Raw genomic sequence first — 27145 nt, 5'->3', positions numbered from 1 at the left:
GCCAAAGAGGCAAATTTGGGATAGCAGAATCTACCTTGCTTCAGCACTTAGAGTGCAATAATGGGAAAGAATTATACAACTTCCAATGCCATTAAAATATTTTCTGAAATTATCAGAGTCTTGCTTACTATTTTTAGTATAGTAAGACAAAACATCACTCAGTTCAGTTCAGTTCAGTTCAGTCACTCAATCATGTCCGACTCGGCGATTCCATTAATTGCAGCATGCCAGGCCTCCCTGTCCTTCGCCAACTCCCAGAGTTCACCCAAATTCATGTGCATCGAGTCAGTGATGTCATCCAGCCATCTCATCCTCTGTCATCCACTTCTCCTCCTGCCCCCAATCCCTCCCAGAATCAGGGTCTTTCCCAGTGAGGCAAGTATTTGCATGAGGTGGCCAAAGTATTGGATTTTCAGCCTCAGTATCAGTCCTTCCAATGAATACCCAGGACTGGTCTCCTTTAGGATGGACTGGTTGGATCTCCTTGCAGTCCAAGGGATTCTCAAGAGTCTTCTCCAACACCACAGTTCAAAAGCATCAATTCTTTGGCGCTCAGCTTTCTTCACAGTCGAACTCTCACATCCATACACGACTACTGGAAAAACCATAGCCTTGACTAGATGGACCTTTGTTGGCAAAGTAATGTCTCTGCTTTTGAATATGCTATCTAGGTTGGTCATAACTTTCCTTCCAAGGAGTAAGCATCTTTTAATTTCATGGCTGCAATCACCATCCGCAGTGATTTTGGAGCCCCCCCAAATAAAGTCTGACACTGTTTCCACTGTGTTCCCATCTGTTCCCCATGAAGTGATGGGAACAGATGCCATGATCTTCATTTTCTGAATGTTGAGCTTTAAGCCAATTTTTTAACTCTCCTCTTTCACTTTCATCAAGAGGATTTTTAGTTCCTCTTCAGTTTCTGCCATAAGGGTGGTGTCACCTGTATATCTGAGGTTGCTGATATTTCTCCCGCAGTCTTGATTCCAGCTTGCACTTCTTCCAGCCCAGTGTTTTTCATAATGTACTCTGCATATAAGTTAAATAAGCAGGGTGACAATATACAGCCTTCATGCACTCCTTTTCCTATTTGGAACCAGTCTGTTGTTCCATGTCCAGTTCTAAGTGTTGCTTCCTGACCTGCATATAGGTTTCTCAAGAGGCAGGTCAGATGGTCTGGTATTCCTATCTCTTTCAGAATTTCCCACAGTTTATTGTGAACCACACAGTCCAAGGCTTTGGCATAGTCAATAAAGCAGAAATAGATGTTTTTCTGGAACTCTCTTCCTTTTTCGATGATCCAGTGGATGTTGGCAATTTGATCTCTGGTTCTTCTGTCTTTGCTAAAACCAGCTTGAACATCTGGAAGTTCACGGTTCATGTATTGTTGAAGCCTGGCTTGGAGAATTTTGAGCATTACTTTACTAGCGTGTGAGATCAGTGCAATTGTGTGATAGTTTGAGCATTCTTTGGCATTGCTTTTCTTTGGGATTGGAATGAAAACTGACCTTTTCCAGTCCTGTGGCCACTGCTGAGTTTTCCAAATTCGCTGGCATATTGAGTGCAGCCCTTTCAGATCATCATCTTTTAGGGTTTGAAATAGCTCAACTGGGATTCCATTACCTCCACTAGCTTTGTTTGTAGTGATGCTTCCTAATCCCCACTTGACTTCCCATTCCAGGATGTCTGGCTCTAGGTGAGTGATCACACCATCATGATTATCCGGGTCATGAAGCTCTTTTTTGTACATTTCTTCCGTGTATTCTTGCCACCTCTTCTTAGTATCTTCTGCTTCTGTTAGGTCCATACCATTTCTGTCCTTTATCACCAAATAAGTGTAATTGGAATATATATGACCTCAAAAGATTGAACCATTAACAAATATATTATCTACATTTTTCTAATGATAAATTTGCATTTGTAGAGGTGTGGGAAATAATATAATACACTTTTTTAATTATTTCCCTCAATATTAGCTAAGCCTAAATTGTAATAAAAAATTGCACTTTCCTTCTACTTTTGACTGTTCATTAGCAAGATTGTTTAGTTAGGCTCTAAAATATAAAATATATATTATCAGTGTTGATCACATTTATTTATTTTTGTGCTTATTTGTATTTTTTTAACAGTATACTTATACAGTTATGTAGAATTATTCTACCTATACACATATGTAGAATTTGAGAAGACACCACTCAGAACATTATAATACTGATCTGTATAGAAATTATGGGATAGTTCTACTAATGGGAATAAAATGCATTGCTTGTTTCAGGAACTTTTCAAAAATCCATTTATTTGAACACCACACAAATCAATTTACTCTTATTACAGTAAATATCCCCTTCCCAGAACAGTAACTAGTACTAAAATTCATTTATTCTTCAAGACCCACTTACAAATCCTGCCTTATCCTGTCCACTAAGCTTTACTCTTATTCACTAAGCTTCTCAATTCTGATCTAACCTCAACCTAAAACCAGACCCTAAAACCTATATTGCGTGCTCCCTCTCCCCTCTTCAGTTCAGTTCAGTTCAGTTCAGTTGCTCAATCATGTCCGACTCTTTGCAACCCCATAAACCGCAGCACGCCAGGCCTTCCTGTCCATCATCAACTGCTGGAGTCTACCCAAACTCATGTGCATTGAGTTGGTGATGCCATCCAACCATCTCATCCTCTGTCATCCCCTTCTCCTCCTGCCCTCAATCTTTCCCAGCATCAGGGTCTTTTCAAATGAGTCAGGTCTTTGCATGAGGTGGCCAAAGTATTGGAGTTTCAGCTTCAACATCAGTCCTTCCAATGAACACCCAGGACTGATCTCTTTTAGGATGGACTGCGTGGTTTCCTTGCAGTCCAAAGGACTCTCAAGAGTGTTCTCCAACACCACAGTTCAAAAGCGTCAATTCTTCAGTGTTCAACTTTCTTTATAGTCCAACTCTCACATCCATACGTGACTACTAGAAAAACCATAGCCTTGACTAGATGGAGCTTTGTTGACAAAGTAATGTCTCTGCTTCTCCCCTCTTAGTTCAAGACAATACTAAGATTGCCAGTAGGCTCACAGCTTTGCTTTATCAACATTTTGTTTTGTGGTTGTTCCATAAAGTCAACATTTGACAATTCAAAACACCTGACATTATTATTTTGATTATAAATGATAATGAGAAATTGTACAATAAGTACACTATAAGTACACTATAGAAGAAATTTTTATCACTTAGAATTTCTATTTTATTGCTATAAAATCAGCTATTTCAGATTTACCTAGATATAGATTTATCAAGCTTACACATAATGTAGCAAAGGTAACTGAGGTAAATAGATTAGTGTATTCTTAAATCCCTTTATATTGGTACATTGGATTTTTACATATGGAAAAATATAAATAATTGCCTCCTAGATTTGAAGAAAAGTCTCCCCGAATCTCCCAGCTGCCAATCTGTATGTTAGTGTTAAGACATTCATTATAAAAGCCCCCTAAAGAGAACTGCTTCGCTTCAATCAAAAGGACTCCGTCACATGGACAGAGCTTTGGGTCTGGGACAGGGAGGTCTTGTCTGAAGAATTCCTGATGAGGGGCTCATGTTGTCTAAAGTCTTTCAAGGAAGAATTGAGTTGTTGAGTTCTCAGAATTGGGAGGCTGATCTACCCCATCATCCTGCCCTTATTCTGTTAATTCCTGAGAGCTAAAATAAAACTGTGCTATCCTCTAACCTCACAGTTCCTTTAACAAGAACTAAGAGAGGGCAGGAAGGAGAAGTAATGAATAAGTGTGCTTGAATGATTTTTTTTTTTTCATGTAAATCATTGTCTTGTGATAATAAGAAGAAACTTTGCAGGAACATTTAGAAGATAAGATGAAGTACCTTTGGCAGGATCCATAGAAAAATGGAATCATCAGGTGATTTTTCATCTTTCTCTCTCCCCTCCTTTCCAGAGAAATGATTTAAAATACTATTTTCCTTTCCTTTCATTAAGTGTCTAAAGAGCTTTTTGAGGTATAGTATTTCATTACTTGAATAAACTTCTGGTCTTGGGATTGTATCACAGCCAGCCTTACGTATTTAAAAAAGCCCTCCATTGAGAAACCAGTAAAGACCTGTTCAATAATTCTGACAGGTGTTCCCTGGGAAGATCATTGCATTACAAGTTAGAAATTATCACAATATATAAATATAAAAAACATAAGACTTCAGTTGCCTTTGAAAGAGTATAAACATGACCCAGAAATAGGTTGAGTATCTTTCACACAATTTGTGTACTTTTTGAAATATGTATTTAATATATTTTTGAGCATTTCATTTTACAGTGATTGTGCTTTGACCTTTCAATGGAACACATCTGAATCACTAGGCAGAGACTTGAATTTGAAAGTTTAATGTTAAGCCTATGTCCATCTCCAGTCACCATTATTCCTTTTACAAGAAGGATAAACCAGAACATGGCAGAAGAAACAGGAGATAAAACAATCCATTGCATATGCAGTAAAAAGATGATAAGCATTTTCTGGCTGGGCCTTGAAAGCACACCAGATTCCCTTATATATATATGTCATCGATATCCATATCTATATCTATATCTAATGTATATCTATATCTATGCATGCATGCAAAGTCACTTCAGAAATGTCCAACTCTGTGCAATCCTATAGACCATAACCCACCAGGCTTCTCTGTCCATGGGATTTTCCAGGCAAAATTACCGAAGTGAGTCGCCATGCCCTTTCCAGGGGATCTACCAACCCAGGGATCAAACTCATGTCTCTTAAATCACCTGCATTGGCGGGCAAGTTCTTTACCACTAGCACCACCTGGGAAGACTTATAGTTCCAGCAGAACATATGAAAATGAGAAAAATAGGAAGCGTTATTAAAGGACAATTGTTTTCCTACTGTAAGAGATTTCCTTAAAACTGGATGTGCAGTTTTTCTTCCATTTGACAGAGAAGCCAGGATCTTCATAGTCAATGCATAATTCCTTTGGGAGCACAAATGCAAACATAATCTTGAGGAGAGAGACATCTTCTCTGATACAGGAAGTTTACTGACCACAAAACCATAAGATATGATTTGGTACCTCTTCTTGGAAGTCCATAGAAAAAGTATGCTCAAGGAGAGCATAATAAATATAACCTCATTAGGATGGAGTGCAAAAGAAAGTAATTACTGAGTGGACACTGAAGCAACAAGCAAGATAGTGTAACAAAATTAAAGAGAATGATAAAGGAAATTTTAAAAAATACTGTTTAAGAAAAACAAACAAAATTCAAATGTGTGACGATTTGCAGTTAAGGGACAAAATTCCTAGTAAACTATAACTGGAATAGAGTAAATGCAGAGTATGCTGATATGGCCTATAACCGCTGTAAGAAAGGGCTGAAAAGGTTAGCAGTCAGTTCAGTTCAGTTCAGTTACACAGTTGTGTCCGACTCTTTGTGACTCCATGGACTGCTGCACACCAGACTTCCCTGTCCATCACCAACTCCCGGAGCTTACTCAAACTCATGTCCATTGGGTCAGTGATGCCCTCCAACCATCTCATCCCCTGTTGTCCCCTTCTCCTCCTGCCTTCAATCTTTCCCAGCATCAGGGTCTTTTCAAATGAGTCAGCTCTTTGCATCAGGTGGCCAAAGCATTGGAGTTTCAGCTTCAGCATCAGTCCTTCCAATGAACACCCAGACTGATCTCCTTTAGGATGGACTGGTTGGATCTCCTTGCAGTCCAAGGGACTCTCAAGAGTCTTCTCCAACACCACAGTTCAAAAGCATCAATTCTTCGGTGCTCAGCCTTCTTCACAATCCAACTCTCACATCCATACAAGACCACAGGAAGAACTATAGCCTTGACTAGACGGACCTTAATTGGCAAAGTAATGTCTCTGCTTTTGAATATGCTATCTAGGTCTACATCCTAGGCTGCATTTAATGATTGATGCATGACTCAAGCCAGGGAACTCAGACGTGTACAAAGGTCTTTCCCTGAAATATTAACAAAGACAACTATTGTTTTGTGTTGTTTTTTTTTTTTCTCTCCAGGTTCTCTAAGGTAGAAGCATGTTACTATCAGTAAGAATAATATTAATTATTGGAGACTATGTATATGAGCAATGGAAAACAAGACAGGGATCTGGCACCATTATTTGTGATCTATTAGTCATGCCTAACGGAGAAGGCAATGGCACCCCACTCCAGTACTCTTGCCTGGAAAATCCCATGGACAGAGGAGCCTGGTAGACTACATGGGGTTGCTGAGGGTAGGACACGACTGAGCAACTTCACTTTCACTTTTCACTTTCATGCATTGGAGAAGGAAATGGCAACCCACTCCAGTGTTCTTGCCTGGAGAATCCCAGGGATGGAGGAGCCTGCTGGGCTGCCATCTATGGGGTTGCCCAGAGTCGGACACGACTAAAGTGACTTAGCAGCAGCAGCAGCAGTCGTGCCTAACCTGGGCTTTCCTTGGGGTTCAGCTGGTAAAGAATCTGCCTGCCATGTGGGAGACCTGGGTACAATCCCTGAGCTGGAAAGATCCCTTGAAGAAGAGAAAGGCTACCCACTCCAGTATTCTGGACAGGAAAATTCCATGAACTGTGTAATCCAAGGGGTTCCAAAGAGTTGGACATGACGAGCAACTTTCACTTTCATGTAAACCCCTTTGACTTAGTATCTCTTCTAAGTCCCCCAAATGGATTCAGTCCTGTCCAGTTTAAACCTTTTACATCCTAGGCTGCATTCAAAGATTGATGCAGGACTGAAGCCAGGGAATTCAGTTCAGTTCAGTGGCTCAGTTGTGTCTGACTCTTTGCTACCCCATGGACCACAGCACGCCAGGCCTCCCTGGCCATCACCAACTCCCAGAGTTTACCCAAATTCATGCCCATTGAGTCGGTGATGTCATCTAATCATCTCACCCTTTCTTGTCCCCTTCTCCTCCTGCCTTCAATCTTTCCCAGCATCAGGGTCTTTTCAAATGAGTCAGCTCTTTGCATCAGGTGGCCAAAGTATTGGAGTTTCAGCTTCAGCATCAGTCCTTCCAATGACTATTGAGGACTGATTTCCTTTAGGATGGACTGGTTGGATCTCCTTGCAGTCCAAGAGAATCTCAAGAGTCTTCTTTTCACAGCTATTTGTAACTCCTCAGACAGCCATTTTGCTTTTCTTGCATTTCTTTTACTTGGGGATAGTCTTAGTCCCTGTCTCCTGTGCAATGTCATGAACCTCAGTCCATAGTTCTTCAGGCACTCTGTCTATCAGATCTAGTCACTTAAATTTATCTCTCACCTCCACTGTATAATCATAAGTGATTTGATTTAGGTCATACATGGGAAGTCGGAAGTGTGCAAAGGTCTTTTCCTAAACTATTAGCAAAGCAACTATTGTTTTATATTTTTTTCTCTCCAGGTTCTCTATGGTAGGAGCATGGTAGACTACTGGTCAACCTAACATTAGCCATTGGAAACTATGTAAATCATCAGTGGAAAACAAGACAGAGGTCAGGCACCATTATTTTTGATCTATTAGGCCTAAACTAGACCTAGTGGTAAATTACCTTCCTGTCAATGCAGGACATGCAGACATGCAGGTTCTGTGCCCTGGTCAGGAAGACCCCTGGAGGAGGACATGGCAACCCACTCCAGTATTCTTGCCTGGAGAATCCCCATGGACAGAGGAGCCTGATGGGCTACAGTCCATAGGCTTGCAAAGAGTCAGACACGACTGAAGCGACTTATCAGCGAGTACTGGAGTGGGTGTATACCAGCTAGACCTACTCAAAGAATTCAGTTATAGGTGCAGATTTATTGCTTCCAATTCAACTTGAGATGGCATGCATTCAGTTCTTCTGTTCACACTGATAAGTATACTGACTTTGTCAATGATGTTTTGGTGATTAATGATAATAAAATATAATGATGAGAAAACTAGCTCCTTTACCAGTGGTCTGCTATTTATAATGGGCATTTTGTTTTCTTCTTCAAGACTTTCTCCAGAATTCATAATTTGTTTTCATGTCTACCACCTAACAAAAATTCTCCTTTAATCCTATCTCTAAACCCTTTTCCAGCCATTCTCCAGTTGTTTATTTCTACATATACATACTCACACACCTTCTCAACAGAATTGTCTGTGTGTAGCTTCTTCAATTGATAATCTCTTAATCACTCTTTAGCCCACTCCGATTTGATGTGCATCCTTACTATTCAATGAATATCACCTCATTTATGCAACAACAGCTACTTTATTGACAAACCAATAATCAATTTAATAGATTTTCCTTTTACTCAACTTTTCAGGAATATTTAAAATAGTTTCCCACCCCCTCCCCCTTAGGAGCATACTCTTATATAGAATTTCCTATGTACCAAACATATTCTAACAGCTCTAAATATATTAGTTAATTTAATACAAAACACATTGAGGATAATGAGATTGTAATCACCTTTTAGTAAAGAAGAAATTGAGTGTCACAAAGAGAATGGGTAGCTTTCTCATGACCATCAATTTGATTGGTGGAGATTGGATTAGAGTCCAGTAATTTGGTTTTCAGTCTATCCTTTTAATCTCTACATTGCATTTTCTTTTTATTTATCTTGTACTAACTTTCTAAATACACTTTTGTCTTCTGGTTTTTGATATGAGACAACTTTATGATTTATTTATTTATTTCACCAGATATTCCTTCTCTATTTCTTTGTTCCTCTCCCTTTCTGTGGTTCTTGTCTAAATTTTGGAATGTTCTGGAGCTCAGTTTGAATCACTCCCCTCTATTTAGTTCCCTCAGTCAATCTCATCTAGTTGTAAGTTTAGAATATTAGCAGTTTACTGTATGTGTTCAGTAGTGTCCTCCATCCATGGGATTTTTCATCAAGAACTCTAGAGTAGGTGGCCATTTCCTCCTCCAGAGGATCTTCCAGACCCAGGGATCCAACTTGTGTCTCCTGCATTGGCAGGTGGATTATTTATGGAGATCGTCCAAAGTGTCATGGGCATCTTCTCTCTGAAGTATAGCATCACAAATATAATCTATGTCTTCAAAACCACAAATCCCCATTAAAAGGAAATACATAAAGTAAAGCATGTTCCTTCTATAGGTTTATCCACCTTTGTAAATGACACTGTTACCCACTGAGACTGTTACATTAAAAAAAATATAGAGCCCCTTTATTTCCTTTTTCTCATCTTTCATGGACAACCCATATATCCCTGCTGGGTTTACTTCCAGCATATCCCTTTACATTTCTCTGTCTCTAGTGCTAGCCCATCATAGGTTAGTACTAGGCTCCTAAGCAGAAACTTTCTTGCTTCTGTGCTTCTTGACAATGCATTCTCCTCATAGTAGCCAGTGATTTTTAAAAAGAAAATAAAATATGTCACTCACCACTGTCACAGAAAGTCCTCAATGGCTCCCTTTAAACTTAGAATAAATGCCAAACTCTATACAAGACTCATATATGCTCTAACTTCTGCCTACATCTCCCATCTAATCTCTTTTGCTACTCACTTCCCTTCAGCCATATTTATTTCTCTGTTGATTTTCAATATGTCAAATGTGTCCCACATTCAGAGACTTTGCACTTTCTATTTTCCTCCCTGAATAGCATTTACTCCTGATTTAATTCCCAGCTCAAATGACACCTCCTCAGAGACGCCTTCTGTGACAGTCTTTATTAGCTAAATTTGTTTATTTTCTTCTTAGTATTGCTACAGTTTGTAATTGCATTATTTATTTTATGCTTAGTTATTTATTCTCTATCTTCTAAACATAAGAATGGAAACTCCACAGGGGCAGACAATGTCTATCTTTTTCATAACTTTATCTCCTGTACCTAGAATAACACCTCCATAAAATAATTACTTTTTAATGAATAAAAAGATAGACATGATTTTATGAATTTAATCTAATTAATTTTCATAATAGGCCTATGAGACAGAAACAAAGGTTCTGAGAACTTATTTATTTATGAATTTATTTCAACAGATCACAGACCTCATGATGGTTAAAGCTATGATTACAACTCTAACCTTGATGATTTTTCTTAAATAGTTATATTTCCAATTGAGATACATATTTTTAGTATGTTTAAATGGAGAATTTGGCAGCTTGCTAGGGGGAAGCTGTGATACTGTACAATATGTGCAATCTATGTGTTTTTAAGTTTTCTGATTTTGTGGGATACCTCTTTCTAAATATCAAAAAAAAAAAAAAGCAAAAGCTCACATTCACCATTCTAGGTGAATACAGGAATAAAAATAATAATAGCAATAATAATATTAATAATAACTGTCAACACATACATTGGTATTGCTTATGAGTCAAATGTTATTCTAAGAACTCTGTGTGCTTAAATACTCATGCAACTTAAATCTAGTCTCTCTCAAAATTTTCAAACCCTTCATGAAAAGTGTTAATATATTTTATTTGCCATTACCTATTTTATTCTGAATAGCTTTTATAGGTCTTTTCTCTAATTCTCTCTCTCCTCCCCAACATCTTGCCACATATTCCTTCAGTGATTTCCATATGCTTTGCTCTGAAGCAGCAATATATCTTCCATGCTCATTTCTTCAAAATATGTTACAAAAGGTTATGTGGCTATGACAAATTTCACAAAGAATCTAGAATACTTGGAAGACAAGTAATAGAAAAGAAAAAGAAAGAAAAGGGAAGAACATTTAAACTGATTATCATTGCTCCAAACTCCATAAGCTAAAATGCCTGTTTAAGAGTTCATGTTTGTTCTCTCTCTTTCCTGTGTGCTACTGAGCACATCTCTATTCATTTCAATTTTGGGGATTTAATTTTCAGCTAATACTTGAAACTGGAATTTAAAACCAGTGATTATATAAGCATTATGTTGTTGTTCAGTTACTCAGTTGTGTCTGACTCTTTGCAACTCCATGGACTGCAACACGCCAGGGCTTCTCTTTCCTTCACTATCTCCTGGAGATTGCTCAAACTCATGTCCGTTGAGTTGATGATGCCATCCAATCATCCCACCATCTGTTGCCCTCTTCTTCTGCTCTCAATCTTTCCAGAATCAGGGTCTTTTCCAGTGAGTCAGCCCTTTGTATCAGGTGGCCAAAGTATTCCAGCTTGAGCTTCAGCATCATTCTTTCCCGTGAATATTCAGTGTTGATTTCCTTTAGGATTTCCTTTAGGACTGGTTTGATCTCCTTGCTCTCCAAAGGACTCTCAAGAGTCTCATCCAGCACCACAATTTAAAAACACCAATTCTTAGGCACTCTGCCTTCCTTATGGTCCATCTCTCATAACTGTACATGACTACTGGAAAAACCATAGCCTTGACTATAAGTACCTTTATCAGCAAAGTGATGTCTCTGTTTTTTAATATGCTGTCTAGCTTTGTCTTAGCTTTTCTTCCAAGGACCAAGCATCTTTTAATTTCTTGGCTGCAATCACCATCTGCAGTGATTTTGGAACCCAAGAAAATAAAGTCTGTTACTGTTTCCATTTTTTTCCCTTTTTATCATGAAGTGATAAGCATTATGACTGATTGCTTATTTATTGAAGAATGGATGCAGATTGTGGACCTTGCCTTGTCTGTTCAGTAAGAAATTTCAATCTTGTGGAGGAATGTGTTTCTTCGGATTTAAAAGGAAAAAATCAGTTGCATGGATGGGCACATGTTGATGGGTGGTGCATAGCCAACACATAGTTAATCCCGAGGTCTTAGCTAGGTCTTTGGAAGGAGACAGAAGTATTTGCACTTGTTTGGGTACAGGACATATCATTCATATGAATTGTACTACATTGAAGAAGTTTAGATATGTAAGGATAAGCATGAGCAACTTGAATCAAATGTTTTGATTAAACATTTTAGAATGGTTTGCAAATTTTTGCCCCTTGTCATTCAAGGAAGTTTCTTGATTCAGTTTACAAACTAGAGGTTATTGCTGGTTCACTCCTCCAGAAGAAGTTGCCATCTTAATACAAATATTCATCTTTGAACTATTTTGCTTCACAGCTTACATCATTCTATGCCACTTCTTGAACCTACAAATAAACACCCTCCTGGGAAAAGCAACACGTTTTAGAACAATTAATGGGCACTAATAATTTGTACTGACTTGGAAAACTTTGTGAAACTTATGAAGATCTGGTATTTTATTCTGCATTGACCTATTCAATGGTGATAAAGTGAGTTACATGTTAAAGGCAAGTCAACTTTAGAGAAATTCAGATGATTTAGATAAATATGAGGAATTAGACACTAGTGAAGTGACTTAGCACAGAGAAGCACAGTTGAACTTTAATCTGAACCTGTAGGCTTTCCTGGTGGCTCAGGTAGTAAGGAATCTGCCTGCAATGCAGGAGACTTGGGTTCAGTCCTTGGGTCAAGAAGACCCCCCTGGAGAAGGAAATGGTGACTTACTCCAGTATTCTTGCCTGTAGAATCCCATAGACAGAGGAGTCTGGAGCATTGTAGTCCATGGGGTTGCAAAGAGTCTGACATGACTAAGTGAATATCACACTATAAAACAAAGATTATTTAAAATGTGTCATTGACTAACAAGTTATAATTTTTTTATAGTCTTTAACTTGGGGTGAAAACCAACTTTGACATATTAAATATAAATTCTGAAGAGATTCATAATTGTTTAGAATTCTTATATTCTTCACAAAAAGTCCCATTGAACTACTCTTGACCACAAGGTCAGGGACTAGACTGATATATGATCTGAGTCATCCTCTGCACAGATTGGTTCCAATAAATATTTATGGATTTATGTTTGAGAAAGTGTGTCATTTTTTATGGCATTAGAACTTCAGAGAAAGGTAGACTTCAGACATAAATAAAACCTGTAAGTAATTTTTTGGAAGTTGTTGGAATTAAAGTAAGATATTTACTGGTAATGGGCTTTGCTAGTGGCTCAGATAGTAAAGAATCTGCCTGTAATGAGGGAGACCCAGGTTCAGCCCCTGGGTTGAAAAGATACCCTGGAGATGAGAATGGCTACCCACTCCACTATTCTTGCCTAGAGAATCCCATAGTCAGAGGAGCCTGGTGGGCTGCAGTCCATGGGATCTCAAAGAGTTGGACTCAATGAGTCACTAACATTCACTGATAATAGCACTATATAAGTAGTTTCTGAAAACTCGAACTAGTTACTATGTTGGTTGAAAAATATGTAACCTTATAATGAAAAGTTGATTTATTTATTCAATTTATTTGTTTTATTCAGTTATTTATAAACTTTGCTCTTAGGATTTTTTTTTTTTTTACAATAATTCAGCAGTACCTACCCTTTGTCTCAGTGTATAGATTAAGTGTTCAGCTTAGATTTAATTCACTTCTAAATCTTCTATATTTAGGGCAGAGTTTCCTTTGCAGTCATATAGCCTAGACTTCCAAAAGAAGTTGGAATCATGAATATTGTCATTTAAAAAGATTAATTCTGATTTATTCTCACAGATCTTTGAGCCTCTGATATATACTTTTTTTTAATTCATTTATTCATTCAAAAATCTTAGAAAGTGTGTACTAGATTAAGCCTCCGTGTTTCTTTTTGTGAAAGATCAAAGACTTGAAAATCCCTACCTTAAAGGAATTTACTTAAATCAAAAAATACGGTGTGGATGAACAATGTAGCTGAATTTGAATGAGTTCAAAGTTCTTTAATGAAGCATGAGTTTGTGATAAGATCAAATTAATACTAAGTGGAAAGGAAACAGAATACATTTATAATGCTAAAATTTGTATGTACTTAAAGTATTAGAACTATTGAAGTTTGCCAGTTAAGTATTTCAAACTAAGTTGACCTCAGCTAGAAAGAAAAAAAAAAAAGACTCTAAATAAAAGCCATTTTGCATATAATTTTATACCATTAAAATTGTATACTTTGCAAGTTTTTCTATTTATGTATCTATTTAAACAAACTAAAACTTTCTGTTTTCTAAGGTAAAAGTGTTCAAGTCAAACTATTTCCTTCAGGAATTTTGGTTTATGTCTTTTAAAGATATAAGCAAAATTCAAGGATACAAAAAAATGTGTTCCGATTTTCTTTCATAAAATAATAAAAATACTGTTCCACTTTGTATGTGTTAAATGCTCCAAGTTAAGAAGAACTATCTAATTTAATCTGTGTTATCAACTAGCTGGTCTCTACATGGTTAAAATTTATTTATTCATTACCAAAATTTTACTTAATTTTGTGATAAACATTCTTTCAGCTTTATATATATTAATGACCTTAAGATCATCCATTGTGGTCCTCAGACTAATAAATAAAAATCAGTAACTAATAAAACTTGACATATTAATCAATTTCATTTGTTTTCTTTCTGAAAACATCAGAATAAAAAGTTATGGCTTCACTATTCTTGTAAGGAGATATACTCTTCTCTGTTAAGCAGTCATTGAATTAGAAAACATGTTTACACAAAATCTAGGTATCTCAGGAATAAATTTTGGTACAGAGGAAAGAGAAGTAGACTTGGTATTAGAACAAATCTAACGGCATAGTTTTGTTCCGCCCTTACCAGCCGTGCATGTCAGGAACAATTATACCTCTCTCAGAGTCTTAGCTTCATCCATGGAACTTGGTTCCAAGTTAAGAAATTAAATTTCTTTTAGCAATCAAGAGACCAAGAAGTTACAGTATAAATAGGAGAAAGGTAAAAGGGAGATGGTGCAGTCCATGGCTTCACAAAGAGTCGGGCACGACTGAGCAACTGAACTGAACTGAAAAGGGAGATGGGGGAGTCTCGTGTAGCATGTATCATAACAAAGTCAGATAATCTAATCTGCACACTGGCATACAATTGCAGTAATTGATGGTCAATTCTCCCCATGTTCTTGCACGAAATTTCCTAGAGATTTCATACGGTTTGCCTACATACAGCAGGAGAGGAAAGAATTTCAGTTTTCCACCGAGGTTATGGAAAATGGGAGTTTCCCAAAAGGGAAATGAGAGAATGCATCCCAGGAAGAATGCATCATGGGATTGAGTGTCATCATCTATAAAATCAGGTTAGCTAAGAGCATTACCAATAATGGTGAAAGAAAACACACCAAGTGCAGAGTATGATGTATAAGATGCTCGAGTCTGTATCGATTAATGGACAAATGGAGAGAATTTTAAATTTGATAGTGAATAGTCACTTTATTCAAGGAATATATGGAAAAAATGATAGAGTTCAGTCTCTCTGGTGTATAGGCTCTACTTTAAATCAAAGAATGATGCAGATCCAGGGAAATTTGATTATCACAGAATAATATGCTAAATCTGAAGTTCTTCTGTCAAACTACTTATTCATGAGGTTTTTTTCTCCCACAGCTGACTCAAGTGCCTCCCTTCATCAAATGGAAAAGGAATGTCAAAAGCATATAAGGTCACCATTACAAAAAGAGATTCTATTGGCATACACAAAGTCTTTTTGCTTGACAATGGTAAAATATATAATCCTGTGACACAGGAAGGAAATCTGCTTGTTTGTCTCAGAGCTTATATTTATATGGTCAGAGCTTGATCTGAAGGCATTCCTTGAGCTCATTTCAAATCTCAAGTAGGAATAAATGTCATCCAGTGCCGAAAAGTTGTAAAGTTAATTTAATTCAGTTTACAAATATGGCAGGCAAGAAACTTGCAAACTTTCTCTAAAGAATTCTTAAAGAAGTAGTCCTTTCAACAATAATATATTAGCATTTTAAAAAATTGCTACAATGGGGGGTAGTATATAGTAAGATGTTCAGAGACTTTTTTTTTATCAGATATCTAACTGAAAAACTTCAGGTTAAATCTCAAAAAACTTTCACTGGAAATCTTTATTTTATTCTAATCTGAAAATAAAATGTTGAAAATATGTTCTGTTTAAAGATTACTCTTTTATATGCTTATTTTTTCACTCATTAGTTATATGTGTCCTAAAATCTTCTATTAGTAATTTTCTAAATCATATTCTAGATTACAGCATAATGGAAATCCATGAAAACTGTTGAATAATGTCATAATTGTGGGACATGTCAAAAGTCATTTGTATTGATAAGAGTGGAGCTAACATTTAGTTTAGAATTGTTGTTAATATTCCTTCTCTCTCCTGTACTTTTGCTCTTGTAGCATCAATAGAACAAAATGATGGTGATTTTGAAATTCAGTAGAGGTTGTGTAGCTATGAAACTGGCAAATAATTTAGCTGAGAATAATTATCCAGGGGCATAATTTATGTTCAATTCAATTCAGTTGCTCAGTCGTGTCCGACTCTTTGCAGCCCCATGAATTGCAGCACGCCAGGCCTCTCTGTCCATCACCAACTCCCAGAGTTCACCCAAACTCATGTGCATCAAGTTGGTGATGCCATCCAGCCATCTCATCCTCTGTCATTCCCATCTCTTCCTGACCACAATCTCTCCCAGCATCAGGGTCTTTTCCAATGAGTCAACTCTTCGCATGAGGTGGCCAAAGCATTGGAGTTTCTTCTTCAACATCAGTCCTTCCAATGAACACCCAGGACTGGTCTCCTTTAGGATGGACTGGTTGGATCTCAGTGCAGTCCAAGGGACTCACAAGAGCCTACTCCAGCACCACAGTTCAAAAGCATCAATTCTTCTTTGCTCAGCTTTCTTCACAGTCCAACTCTCACATCCATACATGACCACTGGAAAAGCCATAGCCTTGACTAGATGGACCTTAGTCGGCAAAGTAATGTCTCTGCTTCTGAATATACTATCTATGTTGGTCATAACTTTCGTTCCAAGGAGTAAGCGTCTTTTAATTTCATGGCTGCAGTCACTATCTGCAGTGATTTTGGAGCCCCCCAAAATAAAGTCTGACACTGTTTCCACTGTCTCCCCATCTATTTCCAATGAAGAATTGGGATTAGATGCCATGATGTTAGTTTTTTGAATGTTGAGCTTTAAGTCAGCTTTTTCACTCTCCTCTTTCCCTTTCATCAAGAGGCTTTTTAGTTCCTCTTCACTTTCTGCCCTAAGGGTGGTGTCATCTGCATATCTGAGGTTATGGATATTTCTCCCAGCAATCTTGATTCCAGGGTGTTCTTCTTTCAGTCCAGCGTTTCTCATGATGTACTCTGCATATAAGTTTTTAGAATGTTCTTAATAAGTTAAATAGAAAAGTAAATGTTTGAATCTGTTGAGGAAAAAAGAAAAAAATAAAATTGAATAAAAACTTTAAGAAATGTCTTCTTGAGTTGTATATAATTAGCTCAATATTGATTAAATTATGAAGAAGAGAAATCATGATGTATCTTTTAGATTCAATTTCTAAATGATTCCAGAGGCTCCCTTTGCTTTAAGTTACGAGTTAATTAATGGCAACATGTGAAAAATGCTGATGCTTATTAATCCTGAGTTCAAACAACACACAAAATGCACTTCTATCTCAAAACCTTAAGCCTACTCTTTTACTTGTAACTACAGAGATGAGTAACTAAGGCACAGTGATTCACCTAAACAAGTAATTAGCTTTGTAGTTTGAGGTATAGAAGAAAAGTAGATTCTTGAAGCTTCTAACTGTCTTTGCAACTGATACATTTAAGCTTTAGTATGGCACACAAGGTTAGATCTTCCTGAATTCAAACTTAATTTTGATTTTGGGTGGAGGAAAGAATAGAAAAAAATAACTTAATTATTTAAGGAAGTTCATTGCCAATTCTAACAAATATTACTGAAGTTATATATAAGTCTTTGGATTGATGCCTAGGATGAATCATAATATATATATATATATATTTATATTTGAGTAACTTTGCTGAATAGCATAAATTAACACAGCATTGTAAATAAACATAATTAAATAAAAATATAAAAACATAAGCATTTGGATTGATGGATGAATCTATGTATTTTATAACACTAATTTGTACTCTATAGTTTGGAAGATACTTTGTGAGTTAAGGAAACAATATCTTTTTGTTTATTTTTTTGTTTCTTTAATATAAATTTATTTATTTTAATTGGAGGCTAATTACAATATTGTATTCGTTTTGCCATACATTGACATGAATCCGCCACGGGTGTACATGTGTTCCCCATCCCTCTTGGTAATCCCAGTGCACCAGTCCTGAGCACCCTGTCTCATGCATCGAACCTGGACTGGCAATTCATTTCATGTATGATAATATACATATTTCAATACCATACTCCCAAATCATCCCACCTTCACCCTCTCCCACAGAGTCCAAAAGATTGTTCTATACATGTGTATCTCTTTTGCTTTCTCGCATACAGGGTTATCGTTACCATCTTTCTAAATTCCACGTATATGTGTTATTATATTGTATTGGTGTATTTCTTTCTGGCTTACTTCACTCTGTATAATAGACTCCAGTTTCATCCACCTCATTAGAATTGATTCAAATATATTCTTTTTAATGGCTGAATAATACTCCATTTTGTATATGTACCACAACTTTCTTATCCATTCATCTGTTGATGGACATCTAGGTTGCTTTCATGTCCTGGTTATTATTAACAGTGTTGTGGTGAACATTGGGTACACATGTCTCTTTCAATTCTGGTTTCCTTGGTGTGTAGTGGCATTGCTGGGTCATATGGCAGTTTTATTTCCAGTTTTTTAAGGAGTCACCACACTATTCTCCATAGTGGTTGTACTAGTTTGCATTCCCACCAGCAGTGTAAGAGGGTTCCCTTTTCTCCACACCCTCTCCAGCATTTATTGCTTGTAGAATTTGGATAGCAGCCATTCTGACTGGCGTGAAATGGCACCTCATTGTGGTTTTGATTTGCATTTCTCTGATAATGAGTGATGTTGAGCATCTTTTCATGTTCTTGTTAGTATCTGTACGTCTTCCTCAAAGAAATGTCTGCTTAGTTCTTTGGCCCATTTTTAGATTGGGTCGTTTATTTTTCTGGGATTGAGCTCTAGGAGTTGCTTCTCTATTTTTGAGATTAATTCTTTGTCAATTGCTTCATTTGTGATTATTTTCTCCCATTCTGAAGGCTGTATTTTCACCTTGCTTATAATTCCCTTTGTTGTGCAGAACCTTTTAATTTTAATTAGGCCCAATTTGTTTATTTTTTCTTTCATTTCCAATATTCTGGGAAGTGGGTCATAGAGGATCCTGCTGTGATGTATGTTGGAAAGTGTTTTGCCTATGTTCTCCTCTAAGAGTTTTATAGTTTCTGGTCTTACGTTTAGATTTTTAATCCACTTTGAGTTTATTTTTGTCTATGGTATTAGATAGTGTTCTAGTCTCATTCTTTTACAAGTGGTTAACCTGTTTTCCCAGCACCGTTTATTAAAGAGATTGTCTTTTCTCCATTGTATAGTCTTGCCTCCTTTGTCAAAGAAGGTGTCCATCAGTTCAATTCAGTTAACTTCAGTCGCTCAGTAGTGTCTGACTCTGCAACCCCATGAATTGGAGCATGCTAGGTCTCCCTGTCCGTCACCAACTCCTGGAGTTCACTCAAACTCATGTCCATTGAGTCAGTGATGCCATCCAGGAATCTCATCCTCTGTTAACCCCTTCTCCTCCTGCCCCCAATCCCTTCCAGCATCAGAGTCTTTTCCAGTGAGTTAACTCTTCATGTGAGGTGGCCAAAGTATTGGAGTTTCAGCTTCAGCATCAGTCCTTCCAGAGAACAGCTAGGACTGGTCTCCTTTAGGATGGACTGGTTGGATCTCCTTGTAATCCAAGGGATTTGCAAGAGTCCTCTCCAACACCACAGTTCAAAAGCATCAATTCTTTGCTGCTCAGCTTTCTTCACAGTCCAACTGTCGCATCCATACATGACCACTGGGAAAACCATAGCCTTGACTAGACAGACCTTTGTTGGCAAAGCAATGTCTCTGCTTTTGAATATGCTATCTAGGTTGGTCATAACTTTCCTTCCAAGGAGTAAGCGTCTTTTAATTTCATGGCTGCAGTCACCATCTGCAGTGATTTTGGAGCCCCAAAAAATAAAGTCTGACACTGTTTTCACTGTCTCCCCATCTATTTCCCATGAAGTGATGGGACCAGATGCCATGATCTTCGTTTTCTGAATGTTGAGCTTTAAGTCAGCTTTTTCACTCTCCTCTTTCACTTTCATCATGAGGCTTTTTAGCTCCTCTTCACTTTCTGCCATAAGGGTGGTGTCATCTGCATATCTGAGGCTATTGATATTTCTCCTGGCAATCTTGATTCCAGCTTGTGCTTCCGCCAGCCCAGCGTTTCTCATGATGGACTCTGCATATAAGTTCAATAAGCAAGGTGACAATATACAGCCTCGACACACTCCTTTTCCTATTTGGAACCAGTCTGTTGTTCCATGTCCAGTTCTAACTGTTGCTTCCTGACCTTCATATAGGTTTCTCAAGAGGCAGGTCAGGTGGTCTGGTATTCCCATCTCCTTCAGAATTTTCCACAGTTTACTGTGATCCATATAGTCCAAGGCTTTGGGATAGTCAGTAAGAAGAAATAGATGTTTTTCTGGAACTCTCTTCCTTTTTCCAATATCCAGCAGGTGTTGGCAATTTGATCTCTGGTTCCTCTGCGTTTTCTAAAACCAGCTTGAACAGCTGGAGGTTCATGGTTCATGTACTTCTGAAGCCTGGCTTGGAGAATTTTGAGCATTACATTACTATCGTGGGAGATGAGTGCAATTGTGTGGTACTTTGAGCATTCTTTGGCATTGCCTTTCTTTGGGATTGGAATGAACACTGACCTTTTCCAGTCCTGTGGCCACTGCTGAGTTTTCCAAATTTGCTGGCATATTGAGTGCAGCCCTTTCAAAGCATCATCTTCCAGGATTGAAATAGCTCAACTGGAATGCCATCACCTTCACTAGCTTTGTTCGTAGTGATGCTTTCTAAGGCCTACTTGACTTCGCATTCCAGGATGTGTGGCTGTAGGTGAGTGAATACACCATCACGATTATCTGCTTTGTGAAGCTCTTTTTTGTACAGTTCTTTTTTGTATACTTGCCACCTCTTTTTAATATATTCTGCTTCTCTTAGGTCCCTACCATTTCTGTCTTTTATGGATCCCATATTTGTATTAAATGTTCCCTTGGTTTCTTTAATTTTCTTGAAGAGATCTCTAGTCTTTCCCATTCTATTGTTTTCCTCTATTTCTTTGCATTGATCAATGAGGAAGGCTTTCTTATCTCTCCTTGCTGTTCTTTGGAACTCTGCATTCAGATGCTTATATTTTTCCCTTTCTCCTTTGCTTTTCACTTCTCTTCTTTTCACAGCTATTTGTAAGGCCTCCTCAGACAGCCATTTTGCTTTTTTGCATTTCTTTTCCACGGGGATGGTCTTGATCCCTGTCTCCTGTACAATGTCATGAACCTCCATCCACAGTTCATCACTCTATCAGATCTAGTCCCTTAAATCTATTTCTCCCTTCCACTGTATAATCATAAGGAATTTTATTTAGGTCTTACCTGAATGGTCTAGTGGTTTTCCCTACTTTCTTCAATTTCAGTCTGAATTTGGCAATATGGAGATCATGATCTAAGCCACAGTCAGCTCCCAGTCTTCTTTTTGCTGACTGTATAGAGCTTCTCCATCTTTGGCTGCAAAGAATGTAATCAGTATGATTTTGGTGTTGACCATCGGTTGATGTCCATGTGCAGTGTATTCTCCTGTTTTGTTGGAAGATAGTGTTTGTTATGATCAGTGTGTTCTCTTGGCAAAACTCTATTAACCTTTGCCCTGCTTCATTCCATACTCCAAGGCCAAATTTGACTATTACCCCAGGTGTTTCTTGACTTTCTACTTTTGCATTCTAGTCCTATAATGAAAAGGACACCTTTTTTGGGTGTTAGTTCTAAAAGGTCTTGTAGGTCTTCATAGAACCGTTCAACTTCAGCTTCTTCAGCATTACTGGTTGGGGCATTGGCTTGGATTACCGTGATATTGAATGGTTTGCCTTGGAGATGAACAGAGATCATCCTGTCATTTTTGAGATTGCATCCAAGTACTGCATTATGGACTCTGTTGTTGACCATGATGGCTACTCCATTTCTTCTAAGGGATTCCTGCCTGCAGTAGTAGATGTAATGGTCATCTGAGTTAAATTCAGCCTTTCTAGTCCATTTCAGTTCGCTGATTCCTAGAATATAGATATTTACTCTTGCCATCCCTTGTTTCACCACTTCAAATTTGCCTTGATTCATGGACCTGACATTCTAGGTTCCTGCGCAATAATGCTCTTTACAGCATCGGACCTTGCTTCTATCACCAGTCACATCCACAACTGGGTATTGTTTTTGCTTTGACTCCATCCCTTCATTCTTTCTGAGGTTCATTGATTAACTCTAGTAATCTAGAAATTTTCTGGTGGAGTCTTTAGGGTATTCTATGTAGAGGGTCATGTCAACTGCAAACAGTGAGAGTTTTATTTCTTCTTTTCCAATTTAGATTCCTTTTATTTCTCTTTCTGCTCTGATTGCTGTGGCCAAATCTTCCAAAAGTATTTTAAATTGTAGTTGTGAGAGTGGGCACCCTTGTCTCGTTCCTGACTTTAGGGGAAATGCTTTCAATTTTTCACCATTGAGGATAATGTTTGTTGTGGGTTTGTCATATATAGCTTTTATTATGTTGATGTATGTTCCTTCTATACTTGCTTTCTGGAGTGTTTTTGATCATAAATGGATGTTTAATTTTGTCAAACGCTTTCTCTGCATCTATTGAGATAATTATATGGTTTTTATTTTTCAATTTGTTAATGCGGTTTCAGTTCAGTTCAGTTGCTCAGTCGTGTCCAACTCTTTGCGACCCCATGAATCGCAGCACGCCAGGCCTCCCTGTCCATCACCAACTCCCGGAGTTTACTCAGACTCACATCCATCGAGTCAGTGATGCCATCCAGCCATCTCATCCTCTGTCGTCCCCTTCTTCTCCTGCCCCCAATCCCTCCCAGCATCAAAGTCTTTTCCAATGAGTCAACCCCTCGCATGAGGTGGCCAAAGTACTGGAGTTTCAGCTTTAGCATCATTCCTTCCAAAGAAATCCCAGGGCTGATCTCCTTCAGAATGGACTGGTTGGATCTCCTTGCAGTCCAAGGGACTCTCAAGAGTCTTCTCCAACACCACAGTTCAAAAGCATCAATTCTTTGGTGCTCAGCCTTCTTCACAGTCCAACTCTGACATCCATACATGACTACTGGAAAAACCATAACCTTGACTAGATGGACCTTAGTCAGCAAAGTAATGTCTCTGCTTTTGAATATGCAATCTAGGTTGGTCATAACTTTATTACATCGATTTATTTGCAGATATTGAAGAATACTTGCATCTCTGGAATAAAGCCCATTTGGGCATGATGTATGATCTTTTTAATGTGTTGTTGGATTCTGTTTGCTAAAATTTTGTTAAGGATTTTTGCATGTATGTTCATCAGTGATATTGGCCTGGAGTTTTCTTTTTTTGTGTGTGGCATCTTTTTCAGGTTTGGTATTAGGGTGATGTGGGCCTCATAGACTGAGTTTGGAGGTTTACCTTCCTCTGCAATTTTCTGGAAGTTTGAGTAGGATAGGTATCAGTTCTCTAAATTTTTGATAGAATTCAGCTGTGAAGCCCTCAGGTCCTGGGCTTTTGTGTGCTAGAAGATTTCTGATTACAGTTTCAATTTCTGTACTTGTGATGGATCTGTTAAGATTTTCTATTTCTTCCCGGTTCAGTTTTGGAAAGTTGTACCTTTCTAAAAATTTGTCCATTTCTTCCAAGTTGTCCATTTTATTGGCATATAGTTGCTGATAGTAGTCTCTTATGATCCTTTGTATTTCTGTGCTGTCTGTTGTGATCTCTCCATTTTCATTTCTAATTTTGTTGATTCGAGTTTTCTCCTTTTGTTTCTTGATGAGTCTGGCTAATTGTTTGTCAATTTTATTTATCTTCTCAAAGAGCCAGATTTTGGCTTTGTTGATTTTTGCTATGGTCTCTTTTGTTTCTTTTGCACTTATTTCTGCCCTAATTTTTAAGATTTCTTTCATTCTACTAACCCTGGGGTTCTTCATTTCTTCCTTTTCTAGTTGCTTTAGGTGTATAGTTAGGTTATTTATTTGACCTTTTTCTTGTTTCTTGAGATATGCCTGTATTGCTATGAACCTTCTCCTTAGCACTGCTTTTACAGTGTCCCACAGGTTTGGGGTTGTTATGTTGTCATTTTCATTCATTTCTATGCATATTTTTATTTCTTTTTTGATTGCTTCTGTGATTTATTGGTTATTCAGCAGCATGTAGTTCAGCCTCCATATGTTGGAATTTTTAATAGTTTTTCTCCTGTAATTGAGATCTAATCTTACTTCATTGTGGTCAGAAAAGATACTTGGAATGATTTCAATTTTTTAATAATTTACCAAGGCTAGATTTGTGGCCCAGGATGTGATCTATCCTGGAGAAGTTTCCATGTGTGCTTGCGAAAAAGCTGAAATTCATTGTTTTGGGGTGAAATGTCCTATAGATATCAGTTAGGTCTAACTGGTCTATTGTATCATTTAAAGCTTGTGTTTCCTTGTTAATTTTCTGTTTAGTTGATCTATCCATAGGTGTGAGTGGGGTATTAAAGTCTCCCACTATTACTGTGTTATTGTTAATTTCCCCTTTCACACTTGTTAGCATTTGTCTTACATATTGCGGTGCTCCTATGTTGGGTGCATATATAATTGTTATATCTTCTTCTTGGATTGATCCTTTGATCATTATGTAGTGCCCTTCTTTGTCTCTTTTCACAGCCTTTGTTTTAAAGTCTATTTTTATCAGATATGAGTATTGCCACTCCTGCTTTATTTTGGTTTCTATTTGTGTGGAATATCTTTTTCCAGCCCTTCACTTTAAGTCTGTATGTGTCCCTTGTTTCGAGGTGGGTCTCTTGTAGACAACATATATAGGGGTCTTGTTTTTGTATCCATTCAGCCAGTCTTTGTCTTTTGGCTGGGGTATTCAACCCATTTACATTTAAGGTAATTATTGATAAATATGATCCCATTGCCATTTACTTTATTGCTTTGGGTTTGAGTTTATGTACCCTTTCTGTGTTTCCTGTCTAGAGAAGATCCTTTAGCATTTGTTGAAGACCTGGTTTCGTGGTGCCGAATTCTTTCAGCTTTTGCTTGTCTGTAAAACTTTTGACTTCTCCTTCATATTTGAATGAGATCCTTACTGGGTACAGTAATCTGGGCTGTAAGTTATTTTCTTTCATCACTTTAAGTATGTCTTGTCATTCCCTCCTGACCTGAAGAGTCTCTATTGAAAGATCAGCTGTTATCCTTTATGGGAATCCCCTTGTGTATTATTTGTTGTTTTTCCCTTGCTGCTTTTAATACTTGTTGTTTGTGTTTGATCTTTGTTAATTTGATTAATATGTGTCTTGGGGTGTTTCGCCATGGGTTTATCCTGTTTGGGACTCTCTGGGTTTCTTGGACTTGGGTGATTTTTTCCTTCCCCATTTTAGGGAAGTTTTCAACTATTATCTCAAGTATTTTCTCATGGTCTTTCTTTATGTCTTCTTCTGAGAGTCCTATGATTCGAATGTCGAGGAGTTTAACATTGTCCCAGAGATCTCTGAGATTGTCCTCATTTCTTATAGTTCATTTTTCTTTTTTCCTCTCTGTTTCATTTATTTCTACCATTCTATATTCTACCTCACTTATCCTATCTTCTGCCTCCATTTTTCTACTGTTGGTTCCCTCCAGAGTGTTTTTTGATCTCATTTATTGCATTATTCATTATATATTGACTCTTTTTTAAAAAATTTCTTCTAGGTCCTTGTTAAACCTTTCTTGCATCTTCTCAATCCTTGTCTCCCGGCTATTTGTCTGTAACTCCACTTTGTTTTCAAGATTTTGCATCATTTTCATTATCGTTATTTAGAATTCTTTATCAGGTAGATTCCCTATCTCTTCCTCTTTTGTTTGGTTTGGTAGGCATTTATCCTGTTCCTTTACCTGCTGAGTATTTCTCTGCCTTTTCATCTTGTTAATATTGCTGTGTTTGGGGTGGCCTTTCCGTATTCTGGCAATTTGTGGAGTTCTCTTTATTGTGGTTTCTTTGCTGTGGGTAGGACTGGATGGGTGGCTTGTCAAGGTTTCCTGGTTATGGGAGCTTATGTCAGTGTTCTGGTGGGTGGAGCTGGATTTCTTCTCTCTGGAATGCAACGAAGTGTCCAGTAATGAGTTATGAGATGTCAGTGGGTTTGGTGTTTCTTTGGGCATCCTGTATATTGAAGCTCAGGGCTATATTCCTGTGTTGCTGGAGAATTTGCATGGTATGTCTTGCTATGGAACTTTTTGGCCCTTTGATGGTGCTTGTTTTCAGTGTAGGTATCGAGGCATTTGATGAGCTCCTATCAATTAATGTTCCCTGGAGTCAGAAGTTCTCTGGTGTTCTCAGGATTTGAACTTAAGCCTCCTGCCTCTGGTTTTCAGTCTTATTCTTATAGTAGCCTCAAGACTTCTCCATCTATACAGCACCAATGATAAAACATCTAGGTTAATGATGGAAAGTTTCTCCACAGTGAGGGACCCCCAGAGAGGCACACAGAGTTACATGGAGAAGAGAAGAGGGAGGTGGGAGATAGAGGTGACCAGGAGGAAATGAGGTGGAATCAAAAGAGGAGAGAGCAAGCTAGCCAGTAATCACTTTCTTATGTGCTCTCTACAGTCCAGATCCCTCAGAGATGTTCATGGAGTTACACAGAGAAGAGAAGAGGAAGGAAGGAGACAGAGGTGGCCGGGAGGATAAAGGGGGGAACCAAAAGGAGAGAGACAGATCCAGCCAGTAATCAGTTCCCTAAATGTTCTCCACCGTCTGGAACACACAAAGAGATTCACAGAGTTGGGTAGAGAAGAGAAGGGGGAGGGAGGAGATTGAGGCGACCTGGTGAAGAAAAAGGAGAGTCCAAAGGGGGAGAGAGCAATCAAGCCAGTAATCTCGCTCCCAAGTAAAAATGGGTACTAAAGATTGGGTTCTTAAAGATACAAAATTGATAACAAATACCAAACAACAAAGATTAAAAATCTAGAGTAGAGGTTGGATTCTCAAAAATACAATATTAAAGAAAAAAAAACAAAGTCACAAAACTTATAGTATATATATATATGAAGTTTGCTTGAAAAAATAGGGTCTTTTTTTGCAAAGTAATAGGTTATAAAAATGAAAATTAAAGGAATAATAGAGGACTTAAAATTTTTTTTAATTAATTTAAAAATGATAACAGTAAAAATATA

The sequence above is a fragment of the Budorcas taxicolor genome, chromosome 15, assembly GCF_023091745.1.
Source record: "Budorcas taxicolor isolate Tak-1 chromosome 15, Takin1.1, whole genome shotgun sequence".
NCBI classification, from domain to species: domain Eukaryota; kingdom Metazoa; phylum Chordata; class Mammalia; order Artiodactyla; family Bovidae; genus Budorcas; species Budorcas taxicolor.
This window is presented reverse-complemented; position numbering follows the sequence as displayed.